Raw genomic sequence first — 14,279 nt, 5'->3', positions numbered from 1 at the left:
ATAAAAGAAAAAACAAGTATTGCTACCTGAATCAATTTGGACATGACACCACGTTGAGTTAAAAAAGACACAAAAAAGAACTTATACTTGATCGCATTCAAATGCAGCCCAAGAGGGGCTTCCCTGGTGGTGCAGTGGTTAAGAATCCACCTGCCAATTCAGGGGACACGAGTTTGAGCCCTGGTTCGGGAAAATCCCACATGCCGCGGAGCAACTAAGCCCATGTGCCACAACTACTGACCCTGCGCTCTAGAGCCCGCGAGCCAAAACTACTGAAGCCCACGTGCCACAACTACTGAGCCCACACACCTAGAGCCTGTGCTCCGCAACAAGAGAAGCCACTGCAATGAGAAGCCCGCGAACCACAATGAAGAGTAGCCCCCGCTCACTGCAACTAGAGAAAGCCCGTGTGCAGTAACTAAGACCCAACACAGCCAAAAATAAATAAGTAAAATAAATAAATAAATGCAACCCCAAAACAGGTTAAAACTATCCTACGGCAATAAAAGTCATTATAGTGGTCATCCTTGGGGCAGGGATTATGACTGCAAGAAACTTGGAGCTGGGGCGGGGTGGGTGGGGTGGGGGGGAGGGGGGTGTGTGCCTGGTAAGGTTCCGTTTCTTGATTTGGATGCTGATTGCCTAGATATGTTCACTTTGTGCTGTATACTTCTGATCTCTGCATTTTTCTGGTTGTATGTAATTATTCAGGAACAAGTTCAAAGAAATAAAGCCACAGGGACACCCACTCCCTCCAAACAAAAGCCATCTACTAAAACTGGACAGCATAAGTACTGCTACCTGTAGGGAGAAAATTAATTACATTTCGTTTAATGTGAATCAGACAAAGAACCACCTGAGAAGCTAAGTGAGAAATGACATTAATTTCCTAAAATCTTCATCCAGAATCTCCTTGATTTTTATAATGATTTCCTCCCTCACATGAAACTGTGGCTATAAGGTAGTATAACATACTGCTTTTCCCTCTATCTTCATATACCAGTAAAACATTTCTGCTCAAAGTTCTATAACATATATGTACAAAGGCAGTTATTAGAAAACATCTGAAAATATCCCAGGATAATCTAATTGGAATATGGAGGCTCAAAATAGATACTTTTGATCAGAATTATCCCAATTACCACATTAATGAAATGACTTGGTTAATGACCAAATCTCTACCTAGATTCTTGCTGTATAGATTAAACTCTGCTAGGTAAGGCCACATAGGTGGGGAAAGGCATTCCAGAAAACGCTGTGCTACAGACAACTCCAAGGAACCTCCAGGAAATACTGCCTTCTCCTTTGCTCTATGTCTGGTTCATCTGTGAATGTTTCGGCACCACACTTTCCTCCTTACGTTATACCAGCTGTCAGATCAGTGATTTCTTTCCCCTCCCCAATGTTCTAGGATCCCTCTTTGATCAATACGGTATACTGCATGACTGCTCCATTTGATACATATGAAAAGTGATATACACAAAGTTGCATCAGAAGTAACTACACCACTAAATCATATAAGGTAACTGGAAACACAGATTGCATGTTTTCACTCAAAACTTTATGATAACTTCAGCCAATACTGCTGTAGAGTCCCTCTCGTCCCACAGCATGGCGGTGGGCATCAGTAGTTCTCCCAAATGCTGGAGGACTAATTTAATATTTCTCGTATCATTAGAACTTAGACAAAAAATGTTTCCAGCCTATGAAATGGGAAGTGGGGTGGGGGTATAAGGGGGCAAGGGGGAGCAGAGGACGGTAACAAGCATCCAGTCCCTGAATGCAATATTTAACACCAAACTAGTGATTCAACACAAATGCAGGCAAGGTTTCCAGCATAAATATCACTCCGCAGCACTATTTCATGTTGTATACAGACCTTATAGGGCACCTTAATTCTAATCCTTTTTTTTTCTCAGCTAAAAAGATCTTCTTCTTTAACTTACTTTTAAATAGAAAGCTTTCCCTACTTCAGCCTTGTTCTCAATACTCATCCTTCTAAGTTTAGATTCTCCTTGCAGTTCAATGCCCAGTATTCTACTTCTTCCTTCCTCTCAAATTATCTCTTTAACTTATTTCTACTTATATTTATAGGCCCCCAAAGCCTCTTCCTCAGAAGAATGTGCAATTCAAAAAGCCCTTGCAACTACTCCCTATATCAAAGTTTAACTACAGAGACCAACAATACCATTTTTCCTGTTTGGGTTTCAGGAAAGATACATTTTAACTAAAATTTCACCACTCATAAATTCCTTCACTAAATCTTTCCTTTCCCCCACCTCCTACACTGGATTGTTTTATATACAATCACAATGTACTCAAACACCCAAAATGTATAATTAGATAATCATACAAAGACTTCCTAAAAAATTATAATTTTAAATATATAACACACATCCTTTATAACTCTGGTGTTGGGAGTACAAGCTAAAAAAATGCTGGAGTCTTCTTATTACTTGTGTTTGCTGTTCCTTGTTGAGAAAGAATGGTAGAGGCTCATCATACAATTGCTATATCAGAGACCACAAACTGTTACAACAGGATTCTACTGAAGACTGTAAACACATTTAAAACTTTTTTCTTTAAAAGAAGAAAGTTGGAATTGCATAAACGAAAACCAAATCTTCTATGCTTTGCCCATAAGGATACACAATTCTTATAACTGGAGTTTTGTACCTCTTAATTAAAAAAAAAGAAGAAGAATACACAATACTGAATACCTCCAGTTTCCCCATAGGCTTCATCTACCAAACCAGGGCATTTAAAAGGTTAGTATTAATGAGTAGTATGAAAAATCCATCTCTCTATAAATGCAGAAAGATTTCTATCCTTCAGAAAACTTGAAAAAATATTAAAATGACTTTAGAGAAGGCTGGTGAAATTTAGTTCTGAACTCAGAAAACCACCTAAGGGATAATTTGTGAATGCCATCTGGGATCCAGGCAGCCTCATCAACAAAAGGGAAAACTGGTTGAGATCATCCAAATCTAAAATTCACATACATTTTTACATCTGGACTGAATTAATCTTTTCTTGGTACCAGCTTTCATGTATTAAAATAATTGTTTGCAGGTTTTAGTTTTTTTAAAAAAAAAACCCACAGACTCAGAAATCAAAATCTGCAACATTCAAGTTGAAAACTACAAAGAATTCCTTTATCAAAAAAGTTAGTTGTGAGACAGGACTCATTTACACTAAACTCTGAACTTGACAGCTCAGTCAAAAACAATTCTGTTTGAAACTTTCATTTCAAGCATCTGCAGCAAAAGGCTACATGGTCTATTATGTCATAAGTTCTGAAAGCCAAAAGCTTTGTAAGTGTAGTTAAAAGTGGAAACAAAGTTCAGAAATCAGAAAAGCTCTACAACCCGTCCCCCCCCCCCCACCGGCTCAATTCAACTAGACCAGCTGAATGAGTTTCTAAAGAACTTGTAGCTAAAAATTATTACCTAGCACATTGACATTTCCCTTTCAAAAGCAGCCGTCTTCATCCTGGCCCATTCAGTTTTCCTGTAGAGCCAGGAGCATCTTAAATCTGCAAGTTCAAATTATGTGTTTGAAGCTGGTAGCTTACCCCTGTTGCCCCACCAAAAAGGAGGGGGTAGAAACAGAGAAAGATTTCCTGTCCCTTAAAATGTTTGGGGCCCTGCAAGAACTGCTGATTACTGTGGTCCATCAGTGTCAGATCTCAGGCACTCTTACAAGCAATTCAAAGGGGGATGGGGGGGAGAATTAGTTCATATTACAGGCAGTCTGCTTTCTGGAAAAGATATCCTGCAGATAACTTGATACTAGATATCCCCTGGGGGACCCTTCTCATCTAATAATCCCAGAAGTCCATTTTAATATGAAATGTAAATCCAATATGTTTACAAACATACTGAAAGAGCATTCAAATGTCAGCTGTCTCATACTGTGGAGTATTTTCATTTTTAACATAATACTTTTATTTCTCAAAACCACACCCAAGGAAAAATGATTAAGTGCTAGAAGTTTTATACGACAAAGGACAACAGCCCAGGCATCTGTTTTCCTGCCTCTCTTCTGGTCTTCTCCCCTCCCCCACTCTCTATCCTGCAGGCAGTTTGCAGATCTTGGTGCTTGTCAAAATTACCTTCTACAATAGTTTCAGAATGCTGTAGATTCTGAAAAACTTCTGATACTTTAACACTGCTGAGCCTAAATTTATGCTTTGCTCTAAGAAGAGAAATCCAAAAGTCAAAAGCCTTTTTAATGACAGATGTATTACGGAAAATTTTCCCCACAAAGTTGTGATGCTGTGAAATATCAACTCCCTGAAATCACAGAAAGGAAATGACTTACATTCTTGCAAAATGAAGCCACTAGCAGTTTTATCCAACAGTATTCTCTAATCCCTAAACTACACCCTGTGGCAACGGGGAGTATTTCGTTCAAGGACTAAATTTAAATAGATGCTTATAAAACCAATAAACAAACATCGACGGGCCCCAGAGAAGAAGAGCCGGAATCCTACATGAGAAATCCAGCGAGATACTTTTTCTGCACACTCAAAAAGGCTGGAGAGCACAGGCAAGTTAAAAGCAACCCGAGAACGCTTGCTTAAGCTTTCCTTCCCCACTGCGGGCAATGCACAACTCCTGAGGGAAATACTGGCAAAACATATTTTTGCTAAGAAATCCAAACGAAAAGGGTGTCAAGGAGCTAATATTTCTTTGGACACTAGCTACACAACTGCACGGCCTGAAAATCCTCCAACTTTCATTTCAACTTTAAAATGGGCTTATTTTGACAGCTTTCCATTTTTTCCTGCCTTCAAGAAAACGCCCTCACCATTAGGTTATGCTGTCCCGGGACTGGAGGTGCTGCTATAATCCCTGTAGATCTCACCCGGTGGTTCCCAGCTGTCCATCCCTGACAGGTCCCGGCCCTCCCCAATCAGCAGCTGGGGGTCTCCTCTGCCCCGGGCCGGGCCTGCGCTCCGACAGCTCCTCCAGGAACCCAAATTCTGCAGGCCGCGCCCCCCACTCGCATCCCACCAAGGCCCCCTTCCGGCGTCGCCGAGCCCGAGCTCAGTCTCCGGCTCCCCCGACTAAGGGACGATGAGGCAGACCTCGCGCCTCAGGTCCCCTCCCGCAGTCGGGCTGCCCGGGCCGGCGCGCGCACAACAGGCAGCACCCAGGAATTCGGGGCTCGGGAGCTGGCCCCGCCGCCGGGTCACAGAGACAGGGCGCGAAGGGCAGGCGCCCCCAGCCCAGGGCGCCGGCGACCACCGGGAAGCCGAGCGCGCGCACCGAGCCCGGGGGCGCAGCCCGCAGCCCCGGCCGGCCTCCCGCCCTCGCCGCAGACGCGGCCCCGGAGCTCCGCTCCTCCCCCGCCGCCCGGCTCAGCTGCCCCGGGGCCCCGTCCTCCCTTCCCGGCGTGGGCGAGCTCCGACTCGCGGAAAAGCGACCTTCCAGCCCGGTGCCCGACGCCCAGAGCCGAGGCAGCGACGAGAAGGCGAAGAAAGACGCAGAGAAGGGGACACCGCCTGGGCTGGGGCTCGCGACTTCCAGAAGCCCTCCTTAAGTCCCGTCCAGCCACCGCCACCCGGCCGGCAAGGGGCACAGTGAGCGGCCGGGGCGCGGTGGCCGGGCTGGGGGGGCGTCCTGGGGAGCCGGGTTCCTGGTCTTACCTCAGAGAAAGCTCGCAGCACCAGGCGTCGGACTCCCGTCAGCTCTCAGTGCCTTCCTGTGGCCGCCACGCCTGCCCCACTGCTCTCAGCCCCTTGGCCTGGGCAGCCGGACGAGCGCTCCGCGTCCGCCCCGCCCCTCACTCACGCCTCCCGCCCCGCCCCCCTGAGGCTCCACCCCCGTCGACCCAGAGGTGGTGGGGGCGGTGGCAGAGCCGCGGGAGCGGAGCTTGCAGCAGCACGTGGAGCGCCTGCAGGCCCCGCCCCGGGCCCAACCAAGCGTCCTGCGGAGGGGTGCCGCGAGTCAGGGGCGGGAGAAAGCCGAGGGCGCCACGCCTCCGGGGTTGGGGAGGGAGGCCAGCCGCAGACGGATTCTGTGTTAGGACCGCGGCGATCTAGGCCTTTCCCCGCGTGACGGAGACGGAGGCGCGAGGGGACACTGTCAGCTACCCCCCTTCTGGCCTAATGGCCCCTTTCGACGCGCGGACCCCCGCTCCCGGGATCGCTCCCTCCGGAGCCCAGTTGGGCTGGCTGGGGGCGGCAATTTGGCCTGATCTTCGTCTTATTAATTCGGAGCGACTGTGGGGAGGCCACTGAGAGAGGAGGCGGTCCCAGCGGAGGAGGCTTTGTGATTCCTTGCTCCCTCCCGTCCTCCTGTCTCGAACCCACCTGCCCACCCACTACTCAGGACGCCGCTCTTTCGCGGGTTTTATGCTGGATGGAGGGGGCGCCGCCGAGGAAGCCAAGCCTCCCCCGCTAACTCTGCCTCTCCACGTCTTCAGGTAGACAAGGCCTCTCTATCCGCTGTGGTTTTAGTGCCAGTGACCTCTCAGAAATTATATTTGGCCGCTCTCGATGGTAGCCGAGGGTCAGCGCGTGATGCGAAGGGCCAGTGGAAGATATTTTTTATGGCACTAAGACTCAGGACAGGAGATGGAGATTTCTTTGCCACTTTTAGTTGTTGGTTCTAGGGAAGGGTGAGTTACGCTTCTCCAGTCAGCCTGCGCCAACTGGACCAGCTTCTGGGGACTGGAGACGAAGAGAGAACCAGCCTCCACCTGGCCCCCAGGCCCGCGACCCACAGAGCTCCAACCCTCCCACCCCCAGCCCCCCGGGCTTATACCCTCCTAGGTGTTCTGTTGCCTGCTGATCCGGTGAGCCCTGGCCAGGGGCGGCAGTAACGCCCCACAGGGCCCCTCACTAAAGGAGCAATGGGCTGGGTCTGGATGTGACAAGGAGACAAGGAAGCAGAGGACCTAAGACACCACCCTAGATCAGACTGATGCTAACAGAAGCCAGCTTTAAAACTGCCCTGCTCTTTTGATCCAAACATAAATGTATAAAGCTAGCTGTTATTGGTTGAAAGTATGCCTGTGTGCCTTGTTTGCGTGGCAAAAGAAATTCCGTTTTGTGTTCACAGCTGAAGGTTCCTTGGAATAGTTGTCTTATTCACAGCTTTTACATCTTGGGAACCATGACATTAGAACTGAATATTAGGAACGGTAATCTTTTTGTCTTTCCACAATTGAAAATACATTCGGAGCTCATTTCAGATAAAGCAGAACAGTTTCTAAGCCTATGGCACTCATGATTTAAAGTCATGACTCCCGTTACGGGAAGGAGGACAAGAACCATGTTCCAATGACTGCCTTTTAAATTAGCTTTATTTAATTAACAGACTAAATTTAAATTTTTGTTTAGTAGTTGATTACAATGTTGGCATTTAAAAAGTGGGGGATTATACTTTTTCTCTCATTTTTGTCTTTAATATGCATTCAAAATAAGTGCATATTGAACAGTAGTTGTTAAGGTCTTAATTTGATGTGAGACAAGTGAGGAATTTAATACTGTCTTGGAAAACAGTTCCTAAATCTGATTTTTTTTCAGGCTTCATGCATAAAAATCTAGCAGATAAAGAATAACATATTGTTAGATTGTAAAACATTGCTGCAATATGAAATGAATAGGTAACCCAAGGAGCAAAATATTTTAAATATGATATCACTTATATGTGGACTCTAAAAAAATCCCAAACTCATAGATATAGAGGACAGATTGGTCAGTTGCCAGAGGAAGGGGTAAGTGGGAGTGGTCAAAATGGGTGAAGGTGTTCAAAAGGTACAGACTTTCAGCTATAAGGTAAATAAGTACTGGGGATGTAACATACAGCATGGTGACTAAAGTTTAAAACAACGTATTGTATATTTGAAAGTTGCTTAGAGGGTAGATCTTGAAAGTTAACACGCATGCACACAGAGAATTTGTAACTATATGAGGTGATAGATGTTAACTTATATTGTGGTAATCATTTCACCATCTATAAGTATATCAAACCTTCATGCTGTATACCTGAAACAAATAAAATGTTATATGTCAGTTACATCTCAACAAACCTGGAATAATGGTAAATTTTATGTTATATATCTTTTACCACAATAAAAAAATCATATTATCACTCCTACTAATAAAAAGAAGCTACAATTACATTGAAAACAGAAAGAAATCAATAAACCTCTCAGGATATATAAGGCAAAAAAATAAAAAATATAAACCCCTTTTTTAAAACATGCGTTTAAGCTTGGGTTTATTGTCTAGAATTTGATTATAGCAAAACTTACTGTATGAATTTTTTTAATCATAATGATCATGTTAACAGCATGAATACCATGATAAACATAGACTCTTAACATGATACACTTTGTAAACTAAGTACTTTATTTATTTATTTTGACCGTGCCACGTGGCATGTGGGATCTTAGTTCCTGGACTAGGGATTGAACCCCTGCCCGCTGCGTTGGAAGCACGGAGTCTTAACCACTGGACCTCCAGTGAAGTCCCAACTAAGTACTTTAAAACTCTTAAAAATCAGTTTTATAAACCCCTGAAACATCATAAAATTCGGAAAGGATTGCTTTGGAAAACAACGCATAATCCACTCAAGATGGAAATAGAACTAAGAAAGGATGGGTTGTTTTAGATGTTTCTTATCACAGGAAACATTTTTCTGTGCTTATTACAATAAAGAATGAAGTTTTGTAGGTAATCAAAGTTATATTTTATGATTCTTTTTGATGTTGAGATATAGATTTATTTTCATTGGTATGATGAGATGTTTTCCTAAATATGAGACATTGCCCATCAAGTGAAACATTATCCTAAAACACATCTTAAACTAATACTTTCTCCATAGCATATAAATATTAACATAACTGTATGTTTTTGCTTTACTTTTATTAGGAAGAAGTTATTCGTTCCATGAATTTATTTATTGAGTACGCCCTTACACTAAGCACAGGGTGAGACTCTGGGATTCAGACGTAAACATAGACTCTTGGAGTAGTTTGAGGGAACAGGTGAGCAGGTAAACAGATACAATATACTTTTTACTACTTGCTATGGTAGAGATATGCAGGAGGAGTAATGGGAAGGCCTAGAACCTTCAGGGAGGGCTTCAGACATACCCTGTCAACTGAGATGGGAAGGATGAAGGACAGTTTGGGAACAAGTTGGCTGAGGCGGTGGTTCTCAAACTTGGCAGCATATTGCAACCACCTGGGGACTTTAAAAAGAACTCCTGATGCCTGTGTACCAGGCATGTGATTTAATTGGCCTGGGATGTGACCTGGGCTTGGGAGTGTTTTCAGAATTCCCAGATTATTCTAAGTGGAGACACATGTGGGAACCATGGGTTAGGGTATCTTAGGAAGAGAGCACAGAATGAGCAGGTGCACGGAGACATGGTTTTAAAGGACAGTGGCCATAGCCTCATTTTGGAATTGAAGAGGCTTAAGCTTTGGTGGGTGATAATTACACACTTTTATGGAAGAAACACAGTTATATAGAAAACTAAGAGATGTGAACTGCTATAATTTACATTCCTTTGTAAGTATTGATATTTTCCAAACACCAGAATAGTACGTTAAGAATTAAGATGAGTTCAGTATGTTAGAAGAAAAAAGCTTAGTTATTTTTCATCTTTTATACATAATTCAAGGGAATTTGGGACTTACCGTATGTTTTAATGCTGAAATATAAATTCTAGTCAAAGGGAGAAGCCAGTAATTTGACATATTAGCTTTTAAAGAATACTTTCCCTAAATTAAATACTGTTCATCATTCTGGCTGAAGGTCATAATAAAGAAATTAGGTTCCTTTTTCTTTTTGGTAATTACTGAAGTTCATTGAAAAAGCAAAACAAAATGCATTTTAAAGCAAAATAAATTTAAGTAAGTCCTACTCTAAGGTCTTAAATGTCCCTTTAGCTAATGTATATCACTTTGAAAGAAAAAAAGAATCACTTGTGGAAACAAATAGTGCAGTGATGTAGTCCTGGTTTTCACTGACTAAAACTCAAAGTGCCCTTTTTATTATTCTCAGCTAGTATATAAATTGTGTTCTGTAAAATAAAAACACCAAAAGATATTTTAATTCTCAAGGAAAGGCAGGAGAATTGATTAACAGTCATTTAATCCAGCTGTCTCATTATTATGTACCAGGAATCCCTAACCAGGACTAGAAAAAATTACATTTGACCCCTGAACAGCACAAGTTCGAACTGCACAGATCCACTTAAATGTGGATTTTTTTTCAATAGTTAATACTACAGTACTACAGGATCCTCTATTGGTTGAATCTGCAGATATGGAACTGCAGATACAGAGAAACCACACACGTGGAGGAACTGAGGGTATGTGTGTATACGTGGAGGGCCAACTATATACTTGGATCTTTGCACAGAGGGCTGGTTCCCCTAAATCCCACCCCACACCCCTCGGTTGTTCAAGGGTCAATTGTATCTTGCAGAGACAGCACAGCATTGGGATTAATATTATGTACCTCTAATTCAGGAAGATTTACCTTTACCCAATTTAGAGATACAAACTTGAAAAAAATCTGCATTCATTAAATTCTGTTCTCTTGGACATCAAATTTTGAGACACTGTTTTTAAATAGGTCAACTTGATTATCCTGGGACAAAGTCTGGTTTTAATACAGTATATAAAAGTTTACAGGAGGTACATTTGAAGAACTTCTTTCTTTCTATTCTGTTATGGTTTTAGTTTCACCACAGACACCACATTCCAATTCCTTGAGGGCTTGAATTCTTGAATACTCCAGACAAAAGTTTCCAGAAGACCGGGGAGACGGGCAGGCCAGGCCCTTTACTCCTGAGGAGAGGCCGGTCTAAGTGGTACAGCGGAGGTATTAGCTACACAAGGTAGGAGAGCCCAGCACAGAGAACTGCACTGAGATCTTGGAATTAAGTGTGAAAAGAGCACTGCTGCCTTATGCATGGGCTTCACATTCTAGAGAAGACTGAGGACAGGTAGAAGGGCCCTCATACCAAAAACTGTCTAGTAGAAGGGACAAGACAAGGGGTAGACTGCCTACAGTATAAAACCTGCTGATGTATGCCGCCTGTGTGTTTATATAATGGGCCTTTAAGGTCCCAGAGAAGTTTTTCAGTTCCGATTCCTTGATTACTCTCCGAAAAGCTGAAAGAAAACATTCCTACCCCCCAGAGATGGAAGGCAATGCCCTCCACTCCCCATTGGGGGAGACAGATGAGAAAGGATAAGAAGTAGGACTCCGGTGACAGACTGGTTACTCTTGAGTTATGCCTCGGGCACACTGATGATCTTTATCTGGGATAGTATTCTAGGTGGTGTCACTTTGAAACACAAATGATAACAGTACAGATGTCACTGAAATTCTCTTCCATATTTAAATGCCATCTTATCGATTTGTGCCTGAGACACATGAAACATACTGAACTAGAACGGGGGAGGTATGAACGTCCATCTTCCCAAACGAATACAGACTTACAGCCTGGCTGATTCTGGCTTTCTTGAGGGAAAGTCCATTTATGAAGAAGGTTTAAAATCTGTTCAGTCTGTTTTAATTTGTTTACCTTGAGTAGATTGTAGGCATAACAAACATGCTCTTAAACTTGATTTTAGTTGCTTAAAAAAGAATGATGGATAAAAGTGCAAATAAGATGTGCTTGCTCTGGAATTTCACAGGAGATTCACTGAGGCTAAAGGACTCTGTTGGTGGGGCCTCCAAGAGACAGCCCTACCCATCTGCAGTGGTTGGGATTTTGGTTATAACACAAGGTCCTGGCGTGCTGGTTATTATTAACTGGTAGGATAAAAGGGAGAAAGTATTTGTGAACACGCACATTAGATTGATGTTTCCCTTTCACCTGATCCTAGTTTAGAAACAAAACCTACAGTCACTCTTTTTTGGCTTGCCTGTGGAATCTAATGCCAAAAAAATCTTAAGAAATTCTTCTGCAGGCAAAGCAGTGGTTCCATTTTTCTTTTTCAAGGGTAGTCTAATATATCATTCTGTTAGCCTAAACAGAATTCTTATGCTCTAGTTCTTTGAAGAAGGGACACTGGTAATTAGACTATGGAGTTGGAATTAGGAATCACGGATTTGAGATTGTTCTCAAAGGACCTCAGACCCTGAAGTTTAGTTTTGACAGGCCAGGAGAATAAAGTGCTGGTTGGTAGCACTCTTAACTAGATCTTGCTTTGAAGGTAAAACCATTTGGGGTTGGGGGGGGAATAGGCTTTCTTAAACTTACTTTCTGTTAAAAACTTTTAATAAAGTATTTGTGATTCATATATCATTAAGCCAAATATTCTATGTGATTTCTTGAGCAGAAAAACAGAATCAGCAAATTAATGACTTTCTCTTCTGCCTATAGTTCTATATTGGATCATAATTTTTGTCACTTTCACCCCCAATTTCTTAAATAATGGGGATATATATACCTACTACATGATAATTATATATGTACAGACTTAATATACAAATAAATATAAAATATTTTATTATCACATCACTTATTTTTTGGTAGCATTTTCACAATCTGAAATTACTTATGAATATGTTCACTTGTTTGTCAATTATCTCTCCGTTTAGAATATAAGCTTCATGTAAGCACAGATCTAACCTCTCTGACTGCTGTGGCCCCAGCATCTAGAACAGTGTCTGGTACATATTTGTTAAATGACTGAATCCCATAAACTATGCGTAGGGAGGGTATGTATTTATGTGTGTGTGTGTGTGTGTGTGTGCGCGTGCACGCGCGCACACACAAGCGCACATGGCTGCTTTGAGAGTGAGGTGGAGAAAAGAGAGCAGGCCCTGAGATGAGAATGGGAGAGGATTAACATTTGCTGAGATGGTTCTTGGACAGATATCCCAGGTAATGATGAGAAAGAATCAATCCCTTAAGAAGACTTTCGGTTGATTTGAATGGGACATCATACATCAGCCAGTTTACCTAATGTTTATATTTAAAGTATAAACATATGGTATAATTATCAATGTTCTTTCTCTACTGATATTCCTGGATGTGTACTTTATTTCTGTGTGGGCCTTCCCCCTGACTTTAACTCACCTACAGCCTTTTGAGATAGCAAGAAGAACGTTAGAGGGATTTTACTAGAGCAGTTAATCAATTATTGAATTCCTTGCCAACAAAACATTTTGATGAGATACCCTTGGGAACACAGTGGTTTGAATTGATCAAGAGGAAACGAAGTGGCCTTGCTTCCATTCCTTTCTGGATTCCCCCACCTCCACGTGAAGTTTAACTGGACCTTGTGTCATCTGGAGCTGCTCCATCTCTGAACACTGGAAACTGCTTTGTCCACCACATCCTGCCCTTCCACCTCTCCCACCAGAGCCGTTGTTTGACCTTGAGACTTTCAGTCACCAACCCGCACCCACCTCCCAGTTCCTTCAGTTTATTAGCTGTTTTGGGCTTCCCTTCTTAACCTTTGAGTTTAATGCCTGGGCTTACCACTTTGAATATATCCTCCCCTTAGTCTCAACATCCCATATCTCTTTGACCTTCTAATGCAGCTTTCTTAACAATCCCCAAATTCAGGTCAACTCAATCATCAGTGTTCTTGCGTTTTGCTTTAAAGTCACTGAGGAAGATTAAGAAAATCAAATAAATGAGTCAGTCACATCACCAAGACAACAGTTGCGTCAGTGGAGTGCTCACAGATGTTTGGTCAACTTTTTACTCATTCCTGGTTGGCTTCCTTTTCCTTTCACCACAGTGATCATTCAGATTTTTATGGCTCTTAAGTCCCTCATCCTTCTCTGAAATCCTGCCACTCTCAAGAGTCGATCTAGCTTGACCCTTGGCTGGTCATTGGTCTAAGAGGTTTATAAGTATTACCTCATTGAATCCTCATGACAGCCTTTTGATGGAGGAACTGTCATTATCCCTGGTTTACAGATGCCCAAGATCTTAAAGAAAACAAGTGGTTGTGCCAGGATCTGAACTCAGGAAATCTGACTCCAAGCTCATGCTTTCTCCCTAAATTGCCTTACTTCTGGTGCAGAGTTGATCAGGCATCTTCTCACTTGGGCTTTAGTCCTCTCCACTTCCAAGCTTCCATTATCTTCCTCTTAGGCCACTCTCTCCTGACTCTTCTCAGTCAATTTCCTCCTACCAAAGCTCTGTATCTCAAGTCCCCCCAGCTGCTTGAGGGCCTTCTCCATCATTCGTTTATTCACTTAGCAAATTCTTATTAAGTACCTATTGTGTACCAGGTGTTGGGGACACAGAGGTAAACGACACCTAATCTCCCATCCTGTA

The 14,279-nt window shown here is 42.9% G+C and overlaps 1 protein-coding gene across 18 annotated transcripts in view; it reads right to left on the bottom strand.

Annotated features, from left to right (window-relative positions):
* The window catches only part of FRMD6 (FERM domain containing 6), a 357,829-nt gene that overhangs the window by 73,707 nt on the left and 269,843 nt on the right, over positions 1–14,279 (bottom strand). The window contains exon 1 of one of the 18 annotated variants that reach the window (XM_022570572.3): positions 5,654–5,763. The exons of the other annotated variants lie outside the window; for them this stretch is intronic. The gene's annotated coding sequence lies outside the window, so the exon portion shown is untranslated. Of the gene's footprint in view, positions 1–5,653; positions 5,764–14,279 lie in introns of those variants that run through there. 18 annotated transcript variants of the gene reach the window in all.

This window comes from Delphinapterus leucas, chromosome 2 (genome assembly GCF_059928025.1).
Source record: "Delphinapterus leucas isolate spDelLeu-1000000601 "Yukka" chromosome 2, BTC_Dleu_Yukka2, whole genome shotgun sequence".
Classification (NCBI taxonomy): Eukaryota; Metazoa; Chordata; class Mammalia; order Artiodactyla; family Monodontidae; genus Delphinapterus; species Delphinapterus leucas.
Note: the sequence above shows the minus strand (reverse complement) of the source record. Positions and strands in the feature narration are given on the sequence as shown.